The sequence below is a fragment of the Vicugna pacos genome, chromosome 15, assembly GCF_048564905.1.
Source record: "Vicugna pacos chromosome 15, VicPac4, whole genome shotgun sequence".
NCBI lineage: Eukaryota > Metazoa > Chordata > Mammalia > Artiodactyla > Camelidae > Vicugna > Vicugna pacos.
In genome coordinates, this window is record NC_133001.1 from 17,865,038 (window position 1) to 17,885,526 (window position 20,489).

Below are 20,489 nucleotides of genomic sequence, written 5' to 3' on the forward strand. Positions count from 1 at the left end.
ATAAACATTTACTAAACTTGGAGGGAGGCAAGGATATTTGAAGGAGGAGACATACAAATCAGGGTTTAGTCCTATTGATCTTAGAAGATAGGAAAAAAAGGTAATAACGCTCAAAAAGTAGATGGCCCTTCAAATCCTAAGTATCTCTCTAAGTGGCTTTCTCCTCCTTCCCTTCCTTTTCCTTCTTCCTCTTCCTCTTCCTCTTCCTTTTCACAAGAAATGACTGTATGGATTATTCTAAGCGTCCTTCTTTCCTCTTAGTGGTTTGTTATTTTTTAAGAGAGCCCTAGAGTAAATGAAACAAGTTCCTCGAATTCTAATGGATGCCTGAGGTTTACAGTTGAAAATCAGAGTTTCCATGGCTGTGGTAGGAATTCTGTAATATGGATTAAGTGTGGAAAATGGGCTACCCTTGAGAACTGTGTTTCTCAAATGGGAGATTGGAATTCAGGGAGTTTACATCTGGTAAAACTTTCTGGTGATCATTATAATGAGGTAGTTGACTAGAAAGGTTATGATTTTGGCCTGGCATATCGGAGCACTCTAATGGCAATGCTTGTTAGGTGCTCAGCTTGAAGTCTGCCATTGCTACGTTTTGACAGGGCCACCCTATTCTTCCTCCTGATTAAGCCGATAAATCGTCCCTTATTGCCGTCTGATAAACTGAGGAGGAGAGAAGTTGAGAACCTTGGAGCTGCCTAGCACTCTCAGCCGCTAAGCTCCTAACACATTGCTTAGACTGGAAAATTATTGTCCTCAATTATAAAACCATTTCAGAATTATATTTTTTGAAATCAAATTTTTTCTTTTCATATTTAAGGAGAGGAATAAAATGGTAACTTCATGGAGAATAGCAAATGATCATGATCTCAAAATGACTTCAATCCTGGTTGGACACTTTGATTGCCAATTTGCTCAATTGGCCAGGATAGCCCCATTAGACCTGATGCTGTCTATGTTGGGGATTGTATAAATCATTTATCAAAAGTTTAATATGGCTCTTGGAGTCATTTCACATTTCTTGAATATCTGTTAATTTAGGATTTTACAGATTTCTCTACAAAGCAAGATATTATCAAATTGTGATGAATGTTGATTCCAGTTTTCTGACTCCCTCAGGCAAATTTTAGAGTTGAATAACATAGCTCTAGATCTCATGTTCTTTGCCTCTGAATGTGTATCATAAGACGTTAGGTCAGAAAGGCCTTTGAACTCATGTTACTCAATCATTTATTTGGATGAAAGTAAAAATACTCATAGCATAAATTTTGCTATTGGTTTATTTACTAACATGTCTTCAAAATTTGACTTTTTGAGATTATAAGAAGGCTTAAGACTATTTTATAAAGCCCTAAACCAAGGAAGAAAATTACTCTATCCTATAAATATTGTACTCTAATGGGGAAAACAGAAAATAAATTCAAAAATTAATAATTTCAATGAGTCTTACAAAGAAAAACAAATCAATTAATGGGATTAAGAGTGGCAGGTGTGGGGGCGGGGAGGCTATTTTAGAGAGACGGCAAAGAAAGCCTTCTACACTTGAGCTGAGAAGTCAGCTGGATGAAAATCTGGAAAAGATAACCTCAGGAAGAGGGAACAGAAAGGGCTGACATAAGTCATCATTGAGAAACTGCTTGAAAGCATTATTTAACGAAATATCTTGAAGTGGACATTAGAGATGGGGGTGGGGTGATCAGAGCAGAGCCTCTCCAGGAAATTATGGTTGAACTTGGATGAATCTGTAGAGAATTATACCAAGTGAAAAAGATGATCCCAAGATTATAAACTATGACTTCATTTATAGATCATTCTTGGAATGACACAGTTGTAGAAATGGAGAACAGATTAATGGTTGTCAGGGGCTAAGGGTGTTGGGTGGAAATAAGTGTGTCTCTATAAGGGCAACATGAGGAATCCTGTGATGCTGGAAATGTTCTGAATCTTGACTGTCAGTTTTCTGGTTGTGGTTTTGTACTACAGCTTTGCAAGATACTACCATTGGGGGAAACATGGCAAAGGGTACACGGGATCTCTCTCTCTTACTTCATATGTGAATCTACAGGTATATAAATCTATAGTTATCTCAAAACAAAATCTTAAATATATGAAATAAACCATCACAAGAAATGTGGTGGAATGGCAGTGTATATAAAAGAGAGATAGAGAGATGGACATAGATATATATAGATAGATAGATATAGATAGAACCTAGACCCTTATCTCATCCATATACAAAAATTAAATTGATCTATGTAGTTCTAAACATTAAAGTTAAGATTATAAAGCCTCAAAAAGCCAGTAGGAGAATATGTTCATGATGTTGAGTTAGCCAAATAATATTTAAACATGACACAACAAACATTTACCATGACAATTATAGATTGAACATTATTAAAATTAAAACCTTTCTGTAAATCAATATGTAGACCATTAAGAAAACAAAACACAAGACACAAACTTGGAACAATTTGCCTAATACATATATTTCAAAGAGGACCTTATTCAGAATATATAAAGCTCGTCTAATTAAACAATAAAAACATGAATCACCTCATTTAAAAAATGGGTCAACAACTTGAACAGATACTTTAGAAAAGAAAATATACAAGTGGTTAACATATAAAACTGTTGCTCAATATTATTAATCAGAGAAATATTAATTAAAACTATAGTAACATATAATTTTATGTATTTGGGACAGATTTTTTTTAGAATAAGAAATACTGGCTATACCAAAAGCTGGTGATGGTGTGGAACAACTGGAATGCTCACACATTGCTGATGGAAGCATAAAATGGTAATGTCAGTTTTTTTTAAAGTTAAACATACACATTCTTTATAACTTACCAATTTTACTCCCAGGTATTTACCCAAAAGAATTGTAGATACGTGTTCACACAAAAAAGACTTATATAAGAATATTCACATCAGCCTCATTCATAACTGCCAAAACCTGAGCACACCACCCTATCAACAGGAGAATCAGATCAACTATAGTGCATTCTTACAATAGAATACTACTTAGCAATGAAAATGAACATACTGTGGATACAACAAAATGGATGGATCTCTAAAACATTATATTGAACAAAAGAAGCCAAATATAGAAGAATAGCTGATATATTACACTTTAATGATATCAAGAACAGATAAAACTAATCTTGGCTGATAGAAATAAGAAAGTCCCTCTTAGGGATGGGGAAAATTGACTAGGAAGGGATGGGAAGGACCCTTTCTGTGGTGATAGAAATGTTCTGTAGCTTGTTTCAGGTGATTGTTTTATGGGTTTACAAAATTGTCAGAATTCATGGAACTGAAGAGTTGAGATCTTTACCTTTTATTACATTTAAATTATACCTCAATAAATAAGTGAAGTTTAGAAATATATAAGCATTTGGTGAGATTTCTCTAATAGTGTTAAGATAATATTAACTTATTTGTACCATTACTAATTTAAAAAAAATTGCATGCTGGAAAATGTCTCTTGATTGGGGTTCTACTTGGACCTTCAAGCCCAAGAATCTAAAATGTAAATATTTTCTGATTATTTCCCTTATTTAATTCCCCAAAGATTCAGCTAGTTGACACACATGAACATACAAGGTGGAGAGCTGCGAAAAGACAGAAACAACTTTAAAAGAGAAAAAAAAATGCAAGAAAACCCAGAAGTTTTCCCCTTTCCCTTTAAAAATGTCCAAATAGATTTTTCTCTTTCAATTTGTGAAAAGAAGGAAGTCTCTTTTTAACTGAGTCTTATTAAAGCACCAAAGTATTGTGCAGTCAGATGAGAAAGCTGTGAATCAAAGGGTTCATAACACCGATGCTGACAACTCTCTCTCCGGGGCTCAAGATGGAAAGAGGAAGGTGGTGAAGACCCGCCTCTGCATTGTCCCCTATCACCCGGCCTTACTCCTCCAGTCTTCAGCCCCACCCACAGCAGCTCAGATGTACCTTAGAACTTGGTGAAGGATGTGACTTTTGGGGGAGTCCAGTCCATCGCAATTCATCACCTTTAACTGAAGATAAAATTAGGAACTAAGATGCCTTTTTAACTCCAGTGGGAGTTGGGTAGATTGAAAATCCCACTCATTTTATACTGTTAGCTGGCCAGTGTCCTATCTTTCCATTGATGGTATTCTAAGATGGAAGGTATCGTATTATTTTGAACCTGGCTTTTCTCTTGCATTCATGTTTACTTGTTCCATAAATATAATGAAACACATACTGTGAACAAGCTATTGAGCCAACAGCCAGGGTTACTGTAGAGGCTGGGCCAGACACATGAAGAAGAGACTATGACTGGAGCACTCCAGGGGGCACATTTATGGATGGTGGGGGCTTCAGTGTGTATCATATGGGATAACAAGTAGTTGAGTGAAGTTTTGAATACAATTAAGATATAAGTAGGAACTCCATGTTATGATGCCCTTTTGAGACTATATTACAGGATGTTTAACCAAACACTCTCATTGAATGTTAACACCTTTCACAAGTCGTAGACATTAATTTCTGGATACATAACTTGATTGCTCAATGTATCCGAAGCTATGTTTTAATGAAGTTTGTGAGATGGTGTAGCTTGCTACATTTTAGGCTAAATGTACCTAACCTCGTACTGGATGGAGATGTGACCCATAAATGGCTTTGTGTAGTAAGATTACAGTGATGCCCTAAATGTCATGCTATTGCAAATACAGTTTTATGTAGACATCTTTTCAGGGATGGAAACAAGTTTGCATGGCCCTCAGGAGTCTAGAGAGAATAGTAACTAGATGCAACAATACTTCTTGGGACCAAGATGATGGGAATTTAGGGAATGTTACCCACCCCCTGCCCACCAGCCCTAGCTTCTCTAACAGCATAACTGATGAAAAAGGACTATACATGAGGGAAAGAAATCAAACTACCTGAATTTGCAAAAGGGAGAGTAGCTGATTAGAGAACAGAATTCGATTCTGGCACAGTGTCACATAAATCTTTTGTCTTTGGGCCCAAGCTCCAATCTAGGGTGTTACAATCTAGGGTGATGGTGGTTATCAAGAGCCAGTCAAATGACGAATTGTATCTGTAAGAATCTGAGACCTTCAGCTCCTCTGTTTGTGGTCTGGCACAGTATGGTTAAGGAGAGTGTATTTCCTATCACTTCCTTGTCATGCATGCCTATCTGAGCAGAAAAGTTCCTGTTCCCTGATAATAATAAGCTTATGAGTGCCCCCAAATTAATACTTGAGTAACAGGAATATTGTGTATAGCCTTGCAAAGTGATGACCGGAAAGATAAGTGAACATCTTTTGGAGGAGTTTTTGAGGCAGTACAAGACAAGGATTCTATGAGATGAGTATGAGAATGACCATTACTGAAGGGCACTCATAAGAAACCTCCAGGGTACCTTGATTCAAATGCGTGGGCCTAGGCTCCCAGAATGTCACTAGTTCTGTTATTATCATCGAGGCTGGTATGGTCTGGGAAATGAGAGCTGTACTTGGGATTCCCAAAAGCCAGGGTGTGTTCCACATGGTGCTTGCTTGCTGTGCTCTTCCGGTTTCCCCATTCTTAAACTGCAACCAACACTAGGGGCTCCTCATGCCAGTGTGGGCAAAGGACTTCGAGTCTCTGTGGATCTCTGTGCTTCTGTTTCTTCACACCTGTAGAGTGGAAGATGTCATTCCATGTACTTGCTGTTGTTGTTGTTTACATTTATAATCTACAGAGAGAGAGAGAGAGAGAGAAGGAGGAGGAGGAGGAAGAGAAGGAAAAGAGAGAAGACAGAGGAAAGAAATGGAGGAATTCCATAAAAGGGAGTTCCTGAAGTCAGACAGTTGTGAGGACTGAAAGAGAGATGATACATTTTATATCAGATATGCTATGTAAGATGAGCATTATTTAGTTATTTGTGGAAGTGGGCTATATTGTTGTTACCTACTGAATTGTATTTCCCTCCAAATTCATATATTGAAGCCCTAAATCCTAGTACTTCAGAATGTAAGCATATTTGAGATAGGGCCTACAAAGAGGTGATTAAGTTAAAATGAGCCCAATCAGGTGGGGCCTGAATCCAGTAGGACTGATGTTCTTAAAGAAGAGAAAGGGGTGTGTGCACACAGAGAGAGGGCCACGGGAGGACACCAGTGAGAAGGTATCACTCCATGGCAGGGTCATGTGCGATTCATTCCTTCTCTAGGCATTTCTGCTTTTCACTTAACAGTGCTTAATGATCAAATGTTACACTGATCATTATTTTTAAAAAATCATTGAAATGCGAATTAAAAACCCAAAACAAACATACGAAACATTCATTTGCCACTTCTATCTGTTAATCCACTGAGAGAGAGCTAATTTTATATGCCGCCTTCCTAAGGTATACTTCTATAAAAGATTTAGTGAGACAAAAAGTAATTTCCATATGATATTTTATTTACTTATGAGGAATGTTATTTTTGTCATTATCACTAAATAGAAAATAAAATAAAGGGAGAAAAGTGGAGAATCTTTAAAGCAAAAAAGAAGAACCTTCCTGTTCTAAGCTCAGAGAAATTAAACCTGCAGAATCTGTATTTTGGTTTCATTCCTCATATTTCATCAACACAGAATATTCTTCAAAGCCCTAATGCTAATCAGGGCAAGCTTTGCATCGGTGCATATTAACCTCTACCTTAGACAGGTTAACGCCATTTCCTTTTTTGGCCTGCTGTGAGTGAAAAATAGCATTGTTGTTTTAAGTCATAATGATTTTGAGGATTTTTATTCACTGCAGAATAAGCACGACCATCCCAACTGATAGACTGTACTTCTTAAGAGTGGCCTGAATGTGGAGTTAAGGGACTTCAAAAAGAAAAATGAAGAAGTCTAACATCTGAGATTTGGGAGATGCGTCATGGAAGGATGGAATAGTGACACTTCAGATGGACGCTGATGACTGGACAGGATTTAGACAAGGGGCGATGGGCACAAGGTCACTCCTGATGCAGGGAAAAAGCACAGCGAAGGCACACAGATGGGAGAGTGTGGGGCACTATAAAAAAGAATTAGTAATTTTGTTTACCTGGAGCGGAAAGATATAATGGGATTAGCTAGTAATTAATCTAGAATGACTCATATGCCAACAATTTTCCCATTAATTCAAAGGTACCTAGATATTATAATTGCTCCCCTTTGGGCATTGTGGAGTGTTCCCAGCTTCCTAACCACTCCACAACTACTGTATTCTGCAGAATGTAAACTGATATGTTGAAATTTAAATGACCCTACTGAATCCGAGGTTCTTTGATTGAGGGTGGCTATGTTATTTGTGTTAATAATACTTCCATGTGGCACCTTAGCTCACAGTGCCAGAATGACATCATAAAACAATACCCAAATACACTTATGCCATCTTTCATCTGAGAATCTCAAAGTGCTTTACAAACATTAATTAAGGTTCAAAATTAATTAGATGTATTAATTTTTCATTGTATAGAATAGACTTTGCAGCTCCATTGATTTTTATGTGCTAACAAGCTTTGCCTGAGTCTCTTCCTTCATTCTGTTTTCCCCTTCCTGTGTAAATGGGTATAAAGAGGAGAAGAAAAAGACTCATGGCATTTGGAAGACTGGAAGTTGATTTGAATTTGGGCTTTTCAGCTCTCCATGTGTGTGTGTGTGTGTGTGTGTGTGTGTGTGTGTGTTTTTTTCTCTTTTTTTTTTTTTTCTGAAGTATAGTTGGTTTACAATGTTGTGTTAGTTTCTGGTCTCTGGTCTACAGCATAGTGATTCGGTCATACATACATATATACATACATACTCTTTTCAAATTCATTCTCTTTGCAGGTTATTATAGGGTAGTAAATATAGTTCCCCTGTGCTATACAACAGGATCTTATTTAGAACTTGACCCACTCTTGCTGTCACATCTGTCCGTGTGATTTTTAAATGCCAGCCCTATCATAGTGAGGACTGACTCTGTGAGGTCACCTCTAACATTCCTATGTGACACTGGGGAGGTGTGCCAGGGGCTGAGTTTGTGCTCTGCTGCATTTTCTTTTTTCCTGGCATACCAGGTTTTTAACATTAAGTATGATATTGCCTTGACCTAAATTCATATGGAAATAGTGGTGCTGATGTCTGGACAAGACATGGACAGTTTGTGATTGTGTGGCTTAAGTGCCTGTAAAATATGACTCAACTGTCTGAAAGGGGGAAAATGCTGACAAATCACATCTTTTCACACTAAAGGTTGGTTTGAATAAGTGCACCTAAGGATCAGATTATTTTTTTCCCTCTGGAAAATAGGTGGAAAAAAATTTTAAAACAAGCAAACAAACAAAACCCCCAAATGAGTATTATATTATACATGGGGAGTGGAAATTGGAAGACCCATCTCAAAGGTTTGAGTTTCTTCTTTTTCCTTCTTTTGTTTTAATCATGTTAGCTTCCAGCAGCAGACCAGGGTTTTGGGTTTGTTTGTATTTACAATTGGTGTCTTAAAAGATTCATTATGAAATGTGTCACTGTTTCAGAAAAGGAAGCTGAGGCCCAAGCTGGTATGTCCTGGCTGGGCAAATGGAGACTCCCCCATCTGCACTGTGTTAGGGAGAACACTGACCCTGTGTGTCTGGCGGGGAGCAGGTTGGGGGTGGTATTGCTCACACATGTGTCTGAGAGCCACGCTGAGCTAAAGCTTATGAAGGTTTCCTTCTTTCAGGGTCAGACACCGGGCAGCACAGATTTAGCCATCTCAGCCCTGACGTCCACCACATGGCTCACATTCCCAGTCCATTTACCCTTGCTGGGGCTGAGCTGCCAAGTCCCTGGCTGGCTCCTTCCTGTTCTCCAAGCTGTTCACTCCTGCACACAGAGTGCAGCACATTTTCCAGTGTTCACACTCCTCTGTCGGCTAGTTTTCTTGCACAGTTAGTTCCACAGAAACAACAGAAGCAAAATTTCTGGGATCTGGTAATTTGCCTGGGAGCTGCCGCCAGTCACTGGCATTGGATAAAAGACTTCTTTAGCCAAGGTGAATTTAAAGGCAGGCAGGTAAAAAGAGGTTCACATGAAACTGGCTCTTTCTTTGGTGAGCCAAAGGGCATTTTCCATTTGGTAGAAAATGCTGAATTATTTCCTGCAGACTAGAGCAGTCTTTGTTGTCACTTCTACTTGTCCAGCATCCTTCTCAGAGCAGGTCATCAGGCTTCTGGGCTCTAAAGTTCCCCTACCTAAATGCTTTTGCTCATGGGAAGCCTCCCAGTGGAGGAAGTCTCACTCCCTTCTCATTCCTGTCCAGCTTTGCAAACCCTAACCATTCTTCAAGCTCCAACCCCTGTCCTCATTCCTTATTGTAGTTTACCTGTCCAGCCAGCCCTCGGCTCTCCTCAGCCTCTGAACTCATGGCATTATTGTCTGAACTATTTGGCAATTAATAATGTATACCATAGCTTTGACACCCTCTGTATTACATCATGATTAAATTTGTATGATTTAACTTTTCAGGTGTCAGTTTCTAATATTTTCTGTGGCAGGGACCAAATGTTATGCAATCTTTGAATTCTCCTTGGTACATATTAGATTTGGGGGGCATATTGTTCCAGTAAGTATTTATTGATTTAAAATACTCAGGCAAGAAGAGTGAATTATATCACTTTTTCATAAGAAAAATATGGTAAATTATCTGATCTTATATTTTTATAACATATGCATATATAAATCCACATGTGTATATATATTTTTTTCTTTGAATGTAGGTTTTAGAAAGGCTAATTATTCAGAAAGAGAGAAGAGAAATTTGTTGGAAGAATATTGGTTTGGTAGGTTCTGGAGTATCTCTAGGAAATCAAAGGCAGCTAGGTTTCTGGGGTATTTTAAGCAGAAACTGAACAGTCTTCAGAAATGCAGGCAACCCTCTTTCTTCCTCAATGTCTCTTCTGTTTCTCTCTGAATACCTGATTTTCACTCTTTTGGTATATGAACTGACTTCCTCTGTTGCTATGAGAGGGGAACAGCCTCAGAGTTTGAGAATTTATGCTACCTCAATTCTAGCCAGATGCAGAAACTGACTAGGTATCAATCAACCAATTCCAAATTCCAGGGAAAGAGTCTGACTGGCTCAAATTGGATCAGGTGACCATTCCAGAAACCCTAAAGTATGGCTAAGGGACCAAGTTATATAACAGATACAGTTACTGTAAGTCAGACAGAGGAAGACAAATGTTATATGATATCACTTATATGTGGAATCTAAAAAAATGACACAAATGGACTTATTTACAAACAAGAAATAGACTAACAGACATAGAAAACAAACTATGGTTACCAAAGACGAAAGGGGTTGTGGGGGACGGATAAATTAGGAGTTTAGGATCAACAGATATATGCTACTGTATATAAAATACATAAACAACAAGGACCTACTGTATAACACCAGGAACTATATTCAATATCTTGTAATAGTTTATAATGGAAAAGAATCTGAAAAATAATATCAATATGTACATGTATAACTGAATCACTTTGCTGTGCACCTGAAACTAACACAACATTGCAAATCAACTATACTTCAATCAAAATAAATAAGTAAAAAATATAGTTTCTAGGATCCCATCCTTGTGGAAGAGAGTCAGTTCAAAGTAAAAGGAGATTATCATCATCTAGTCAGACACCTCCAAATTTTATCAACTACAAATCTTAATTATGGTCCTTTTCCTGATTTTCAGACTAAGTCAATAATATCATCATTCACTCAGGTAACTGGGGTTAGAAACCTGGACCTTATCCCTGCCTCTCTTCTATCTTGTCCTCAAGGTCTATGAGTTCTACTTCCTCTCTCTTCCCCCTCCTCTCTGTGCGCACTGATATTGCCTTAACCCAAATTTTCCCAGCTTGTTACCTGGATTAGTAACATAGACTTCACACTGTTCTCCGAGCCTCTAGTTCCACCCATCACTTCCCAGTCACATTCCACATAAAGATATTTTTTGGAGCACAGATCAAACGAGGTCAGTCTCTTGTATTGGAATATGAAGTGTTTTCACCATCACCTGCATTCCTTTATTAAATATTATTCATCTAGTGTTTGTTGGTCACCTACTATAAGCCATACACTTCTTGAGAAGACGTAAGTAGGAAGAAGATTAAGATACAAAAGTTCCCAGGCCCCATGAGGCCTTGAGGGAAGGCAGAGAATACAGCTAATTTTAGATAGGAACAGTCAAAAGGAAGGCAGTAAATAGGCTGATATGAGAAGGAGTATGTGAGGGAAGTGAGGCGACTTCAGATGAAGTCATCAGGAAAGTGTGAGATGGTATTTGGGATTTTAAAAAATGGAGATATGGAAAGAATCCATTCTTATGAAGACATGCAGGTAGAGAATTCCAAGTAAAGGGAAGGGAAGGTGCATAAGCTCTGAGGGATGAATGAGAGTTTTTAATTTCAGAAACAGAAAGGTGGTGAGTGTCGCTGAGCACAGTGAGCAAGGAGCTAGGTCAGATCAGAGAGAGCAGGGAACCAGGACTCAGATGGCTTGGCAGTCCTTATGCTCTTCTTTTTTTTTTTTTTTCAATTGAGGTGTAATTGGCATGTGATACCATATTTAATTTCAGGTGTGCAACATAGTGATTGAACATTTGTATACATTGGTAAACGGTCACCACAGTAAGTTTAATTGTCATCTGTCACCTTACAAAGTTAGTATGTGATCGACTGTATTCTCCATCTCATGCTCTTCTGTGTTCAGTGGGAACTGAGTACATGCAGGGGTCTTAAGAGAGGAGTCACACTGAAAAGTTTCAAGCTTCAAACATTCACTGTGGCAGTTGTGGAAATGATTGTACATTGTTGAGAATAGGAGGCCGGTTAGAAGATGACCTAATTAGTCTAGGCAAATGATGCTGGCATAAAGCACGGTGGGCAGGGCGCTGGAAGAAGACCTGAGAGGACTTGTCATGGAGAAAGTGCAGGGGAAGTGAGGGGAGGGAAGAGTAAGGAGACTCCTAAGTTGAGGCAGATGTTAGTATCTTTTCCTAAGATGAGGAAGACTGAGGAAGGAAGAGACAAAGGGTGTGTGTGGAGATATAGGGATGCGAGTAGGGGATCAAGCGTGTGAGTTCAGAGATGCCTGATACACATCCAAGAAGAGATATGAATCAGGAAACTGTATGTATGAGTCTAAAGAGAAATTTGAGCTGTAGAATATTAATTTGGAAATAATCAGCCTCAAGATTGCATTTAAAGCTGTAGTGCCGGATGGCATCATCAAAACAGAGAGTATAGATAGAGGAAATAGGACCTGGGACTGAGGCTCAAGGTCCTCTAGCATTTACATGTAGGTAGAGGACCAGCCAGCACAGGGATTGAACAGATCAGGGCAACATTCCTGTTAACCTAACAATCCAATCAGCTCATGTTTCCTTGAACAGTGTGCATTGCCACAGCTTTCTGGCACCTTCAAAGAGGAACCATCTTAGCTTCTTTCTCCTAAAGAATGTAGAAAATTGGCATTTACACAGAAAAAGTGTTTGCAGAGAAAGGATAATCTAAAGCCAGTATCCCCAGCGGTAAGCCTCCCAACCACCCCCCAGGACAGTCTGAATGAAAAAATGATTATGTACTTAATGTCCACTGAGCACCCTGGAGAGAAAAAGAGCATACTATAATTGCAAAGTATTATTTTTACCATTATTAATACATGAATCATTCATTAGGAAAAAGAACGCGGAATTGGAAAGTCAGGAGATAATAGGCTGTGTTTCTAATGTTGCACAGAAGGAATCACCCACATAAATTTCCTCCCACTAGGATGTGTAGCCAGATTTACACATGCTGAGTATGTTGTCGCAAAGACAAACCCTTAGCAATAACTATTGGAGACCAAAGTGTTTGTAGTCAGGTGAACATCTACTCTTTACCCCTTATTTTTCCCCTTTGATCTTTGCCTGCTTTACAGAAGGATTTTTGCATAAAATGTCCTAGGTGGAAGGAACCTTTTTGAGTAGGGTCTCTTAGAAAGGTATCAGCCTTCTCATGCAGGCAACATTTTCAAATGGAGTGTTTCAGCCTTTAAAAAATGAAGGCATTTATAGAAGTTTGGAAGGGCTTTTAAAACGCCAAGAATAGGCACCAAAATCCTGGATTTTCTGCCAGGATACCTGCCACCTAGAGCCAAAAGATCTTATCATGAAGCAAAACAAACACACACACATAAATATGAGTATATGCATTTGGATAAATCTTTGGAAACACAAAACAACAAAAGATTCTGAACTTGATTTGCAGGCTCTTATTGACTAAAACAGGTAGAATAAACAAGACTGAATTGAAATCCGCTATTTCTATTCCTGTATCTTGTAAAGGGAGAGAACTTGCTTCTCCAAACAGGCTTCTGGAATACAGTGACCAAAGGTAACTGCTGTTTTAAAGAAAAGTCCACCTTAAACTTCTTCAAATGGGAGATTAAATTTAATGGAAGTAAATTAGTACTGAAACGGGTATTGAGGAATAAGCAAAAACTAAGTGTGTGTCTTTCTTTATGAATAATAAGTAAAATACAGAAAAGGCAAAAGGTAGAAATGTGTGCATATCTGTGAAGCATGTGTGTGTGCGCGTGTGTGTGAGAAAGAGAGAGATGATTGGGGTGTGAGGGAGAGAGACATTCAAAGAGAGAGTGACATTCAGAGAGAGAGACGGAGTGATTAGGTCCTGAATTTCTGATAGATCATTGGGATGATAGATTCCTCTTCACAAACAGTACTGGGAGATTGGAAGTGGGAGATTCAGGTGATTTAAGTTCCATAATTTTATTCAAATATCACATAGCTCTAAGACAGGATTCATAAAACTCTTGAATACATGTAATTCTGTAATAGAATAATAATGTTGCACAGTCCTTCAGGCTCCTGATTATGAAGGCATCTTTACTGCTGTGTCCTGTGATCCATCTGAGTGTTCTTCATCTCTCCACCATAAATTGTAAGTGGCAATTGGAAGGTCTAGAGTATCGGTAATCACAAGGGAGAGAGGTGGCTATTAAGCAGTAGCCTTTCCTTCAGAATCATTTTTTAAGCCACATGTAAAATCAGTCTCATTTTTGACCAAAAAAAAAATATTATTCCCAGTTTAACTATCTTACTCACCAGATTTTAGCCAAATTAGGTTTTGCTATGTCTAGTAATGAAATTCACTCTAGAAAGGATAATGTGTTACTGTTGAGAGTATTTAAATAGATATGCCTTGGGCTCTGACAGTAAATCTAAAGACATAACTCCAAAAATGTGGAGTTCAAAGAGACAGTTATTATTGAAGTAAGAATAAAAGTGACCCAAATTATAACTTTTGACAGGGATGCTTTTATTGTTGATTTTTTGTTGTTTAGTTTTAGTAAATTCAACCCTATTATTTTTATGACATGAGATCTGAACCTGCAATAGAACAGGAATGCACGTAATCCAAGGCGGACTTACTCACTTAATGAAAAGACACTTGGTTATTTTTTGGTATGTTCCTAGATAAATTTATTTTTGATTTATATAACTAGATAGCAGATCCTTTAGTCCTACCCTACCATATTGTCTTCTTCAGCGTTGGGATTGTCTCTGAAATCTTGAGCTAGTTAAAATTTATGTTTCAAAAACTGTCTTGTTAACTCTTTGAACACACAGATTAAAAAATACATGATTGCAGTTGTTTGCACCTGCTGACACACCCTTAGAAGTTCTGCACAATGGCACACTGCTCTTTTAAGATGAAGTGGAGCACACATATTCCACGCTAAGCCACACCACTCTCACTCTTATGATGAACATCATACTGGAAAAGTGGCAGCTGAAACTTGAAATGTAATTTGGGTCAATCCTTACAGACTAGGTAAATATTCTGGGCCCTGTAGTTTATGCACAATATCTGGCTCAGTCCTAATTGTTTAATGAATGAAAAATAAGCAAGTAAATGCCAGTTGACTGGGTCTACAACTCAAAAGTCTTGACCTCATTAATCACACTACCTATTAATTAACTGAGCTGAGGCCCCCAAATAACCCTTTCCCTGTGCAAGAAATCCAACTTTAAAAGATTGCATTCAAGGTACTAACTGAGAACAAGTTCTGGAGTCAGATGCTTTAAGAATAGCTGCTTGTTCTGTAATAAGTTACCAAATCTGCTCCTTCTTCTAGCTTCTAATCTCAGATTTTATTGGGGATAAAAACTGAAGAAAAAAATGTCCTTACTGGAGCGCCTTTCTTTTGTCTGTGTGTGTTGTGTATTTCCTATTCTAGGGAGCTTTTATGGTCTATCAGTTTCCATCTGCTAAATATCTTCCAGATTTCCTAACTGATCATTCATCTAGGACCCCCCAGTGGGCTTCATAGAACTGATATAGATTTATTTTTATATTTCTTCTGTCATTTCGATGGGATCTGAGTAGGGAGGAGAAGTCGTTTGTTCAGTCAGCCATCTTGATCCAGAGTTGATAACCTTTTATCAGGGCAGCCACAGAGGGACAGAACTCATGCCCTAGATCCTTTAAAAAGTAATTTTGAGAGACATTTAGCACATTCAGAAGACTAGCAACCTGACCTACATTCTTTCAGTATATTGATTTGCAAAATCCAAGTCTTTCTTTACTTTCATATTTTCTGTGCTTCAGTTCTTTAAGAAGAAAAAAATAGCAAACAGATAAAAGAGGCTATTAATTGTATCAATGTTTACTCTTAACTCTCTAAGCATCATAAACATGGCAAGAGTATGAGATAAATGGTTTTTTTTCCAAATGTGTATAACAAGAGAATATGTATCAGTCTTGGAATTTCCATTTATTAGCTTTTTTTTTTTTTCATGAAGAGGAGTATTCTTGAGAGGGATGTATTCTAAGTAGGTATATATTATTTGGTTGTGATTCAATTAAAATTACATATTCTTAGAGGGAGAAGAAAAACTGTACCAAAGTGTATTTTTACTTACTAGTTATTACAGTGTGCAGAATAAAAATGTATGTTTTACTCTAATCAGGGACTTTTGTGCATTGTTGTATTATTAAAAGAGATGTAGTATGTCTTATTATTATTAAAAAGTTATGACAGACCAATCAACAAGATGGACATAGTGTCTATTCTGAAAGATAAAAACATGAGACAAGATATTACTCGTTTTAGTCTCAGTAATTCGTAGAAATGATGATGGTGGTGGTTGTGTATGTGTGTATTTATATGCATGTGTTTAGCTTCCATGTAAGACTTCATTTGAAATCATGTCTTAGTTAAGGATTTTCTCACTAAACCTATGTGAAGATGCATGACAGGGGCTGGCCTGTAGGAATGTGCAAGAGCTACCGGAATAGAAGAAAGAGGGGGAGGAGAAAAGGTTGGGCGAGGGAGAAAGGGAGGAACTATTGTAATGGATTCTGGTTTTTCATGTGCTAAGTGCCATGGACTGAGTTCTGTGTGCCCTTTTAAGCACGTTACCTTGACACCCTATCTCAGTACCCAGTACTCTTCTGTTGCTAATCGTCTGCTCAGAAATCCTACTAAGAGTTTCCTCTGAGACATCCCTCTCCAGCACTACTCCGCGTTCTCAGACTTCTCCTTCTTCTCTGTGCTCATTAATCTACTCACATCATTTCTGCTTTCTTCACAACATACCTCTACTTTCTCCCCCACCCCTATAAACTTTCCTCTGACTACTCCTTATGCTAATGTCTCCCTTTTCTGATTCATTCCAACACCTGGAATCTCCTTTCAATAAAATTAAATATTTTTCTGGTAAGGGTAGTAGTGGCAAGAAGTAGTAGTGACATCATCCAGCCTTTGTATAATGCCTTAAAACTTATGTTGTGCTTTCACATTTTTAATCTGGATTTAAGAGAGGTGTTACAAGCCCATCTAATGACAAGAACATAGAAAGTAAAAAGTAGTAAGAGTCTGTCCAAGGTCACTCAGCTATTTATTTAAGAAGAGAGCTGGGAGTGGAAGGTAATACCATACTGGAATTCACAGAAAACTCTGAAATTTTCATTCCAGGCAGCGCTTCAAGGCTATACAGGCCAAAGAGCTTTGGACCTTGGTCAATATCGAGGCTCTGAAGCTTACCAGCTGTGTGACTTTGAGCAAATCACCAGTCCACTTTGACCTCTGTTTTCTATCCCAAGTACTGCCAGTGCTTGTCATGAAAGGAAATGAGATGCAAGGACAAAGTTATCTGTTAAAAGCACAGCTCTGTAAAAATATTAAGCACAATAGGGCTGTGGTATTTCATGGCTTCAGAAGGCATCATTCATGAGAATGAAATGCTCTGGGGCCTCATCACACTACATTACATTTCAGTGGTATTCCAATGGAGTCGTTCAATTCTTGTGTTTCTGCAAATTGTTTGTGGTGGTTGTTTGAATTTTCACCAGGAGGAAAAGAGAATTGGAGATGTTCACAGAGTAAGTTGTTTGAAGGCCCCACTAGGACGGTGGGCAATGTTATCTGTCGCTGTGTTGTCTATTGTTTTGTGACTTGAAGCAACAACTGACTGTTATCCCACGATTCTGGGGGCTGGTGGGCCAGCTGCGGTTCTCACTTGGGGACACTCCATATGGTTTCAGTCAGAGAGCAGCTGAGGCTGGAGTAACCTAAAGGCTTCTTCACTTAGCACCAGGGCTGCTGAGGTGGCTGGAACGGTTTAAGGCTGATTTGTCATTGACTCCTCGAAAGGAACCTCTCCAGAGGGGGAGCTGGGGTTTTCTTAACAGATTTCAGCCTAAAGGTAGTTAGCCTTCTTGCTTGGAGGCTGGCTTTCTCCAGAGTAAGAATTCTAAAGAGCTGGCAGGGAGGCTGAGATGCTTCTTACGAGCTAGATTTGGAGCCCTAGAACAACATTTCTGTTGCATTCTGTTGATCACGCAAATTATAAATGTCAGCCCAGATTCAGGAACAGGGGAGGAGTGAACTCTACTTCTCAATGCAAGAATGGTATGTGTTCAGAGAGGGAAGGAATTGATGGCAGTCACCTTGGAGACAAGCTACCATAGTGAGCTCTGTCTTCTAACCTCTAGTCTGTGGTCTGACTAATGTCCCAAAGTGTGTATGTTGCCACACTGCCAATGTCACTCTCCCCAACACCATGCTCATTACTACCCCTTGCACATCTGTGTTATACACACACACACACACACACACAGATTAATTTCTTTGGGGGGGATTATTAGGTTTGTTTATTTAATGGAGGTACTGGGAATTGAACCCAGGACCTCGTGCATGCTACGTATGTGGTCCACCACTGAGCTATACCCTCCCCTCAGATTCATTTCTGCTACTAAATAGCTATCTCATTCATACACCTATCCACTCTCCTGAATTTTGTTTTTAGACTGAACATATTGGTACTGAAGATACCATTTAGATTTAGCACTAAATGCATATATAGAGCAAAAATCTGTTCCTTGGTCATGCTTGCTCTCCTTAGGCTAGCAGACATGACAAAATATACATGTTTGATCACAGAAGAAACCAGGAAAAAGAGTTCAGGCAGCTAGTCAATGTGACCAATATCTAAGAAATTAGCATATCGATAGAGGAGTGTGTCTGTGCGCACATGTGTATGTATATATAATATGTGTGCATGTATATCATACACATTTTATAATATGTATGCCCATGTGTGAATATGTGTGTGTATATATACAGGTACATTTATATACATATACATATATATAGTCCAGACTATCCGAGGGTAGTGATATGCAGAAGAGCTATAGTATCATCTTTATACAGAAAAATAAACCCTAAAATTCTGAGACTGTGATTCTCCCCTAGGTCAGCATTAATTTTTAGGGGACTTTAGCATGGTAGAACAAATACCTTATGGTCTTTACCAAATAAGCTACACTAAAATTATCAGAAATTATTGCCTACTTGCTTTAGTGTACTTTTTGTATATCTAGTTTTTATAATGAAACTAGTGAGATGCACTTTTATTTTAAATACTAATGGTAATAACCCTAATGAATTCAGGCTGCTTCTGGATTATGTGTTGGCGAAAATGCAGTGACAGCTATGAAGCTGCCAGGCATATCCTGCCAAGAAAATGTACATAAGGTACACTCTATATGGAACGACTGTTAGGAAAGCCATAAGAACTCCCCATATTGCTTTAATATGGTATTAAAATGATTTTAATTGTGCACACACACCCACAGACCTCCAAGGGTTAACTGCACACAATGTAATGAATTCAATAATGATGAGTTAAAAAAGGTCTAATTAGCAAGTAACCACTTTATTATGAAAGAAAATGGTAATGAATTTAATAGCTCAAAATCATTAACAATATTTAGTTTGCTGGTACTTGTTCTCTATTATCCTCATTAATATGAACATTTAATATGTTTTAAAATGGATTTGTAATACTTTCTGTGCCATGAGGTTACACTGACAGAAAGAGTGTAATTATTCTGCTAATTGTTATCACTGTATGTTTGTGCTCCGAATAGAAGTATATTTAGGTGTTAATACCAAAAAAAAGTAATTAAGAAAGGAAAGATTTAAAACCTAATTAAACAAAAACTCAAAAAAAAATCTTAGTCCACCATAAAAAAAGAATTTCTGAAGCAGTTGCTTTGGAAAGTTTTTTTTTTTCCTCCTTCCTGTTAATGCATTTTTCTATTATTGTGGGTTTCTTGAAGGAAGGAATAAAGTTATCTAAAAGAAAACTGGGATAAAAAGAAAGAAACAGAAGTTCAAGATTCACATTCTGCAAAGCAAAGTTAGATCTTTCCAATGTGCCTGACTGCAATGAAATGCAAACTTTATCTTTCAGGGCACGCTTTGATGGTGGACAACAGCATCTCACACGTAGGACAGTTGTTAGCTTTGCTCCCTCACCTGAACTTATCCTGGAAACCTCTCTGTCTCTGTTGTCCCCTAAGAATCCTCACACATACTCTGGTTCATTCCCCACTGAGTCTTGTTTCTTCTGAGATTCACTATAGTTTCTTCTTTGAGCATCCTTTAATAACCAGGGCCACTGAAAGTTTCAAAAAACAACAACAAAAAAAACCCAACTTCCAGCCACAAATCCTCATAGATGGAAAATAAAAGTGTGAAAAATGTAGAAGAAATGAAGACATTTCTACCCCTTGATCTCCTTCCAGACCTTCACCCCAAGTCTGGAACCACAGGGTAGGCAAGGTGTTGATACAGGTGGCAGTTTGGGATGCAGCAGAGAACAGAGAAGGGTAGAATATGGATCTGGAGGGGCAAACAAAAGTCATATGGCACAAAATCCATTTGGAATATCTTGGCTTGGATGGGATTGCTGAATGGACCAATATCTTCCGGCCTCTCAGTCTTGAACTAGGACCAGCCTATCAGTAGGAAGTTTGCATCTGCAGAGCAGATACATTTACCCTGGCCATTGCCCTCTATAGGTTGTGTGAAGAAGGAAGGAGAAAGGGATCGTATCAATCCTCTTTGCTGTATTAGTCCAAACAGAAATCCCAGTTCCAATTTTGAACTTTTCTCTCCAGACATGCTACATAGCTTTCAT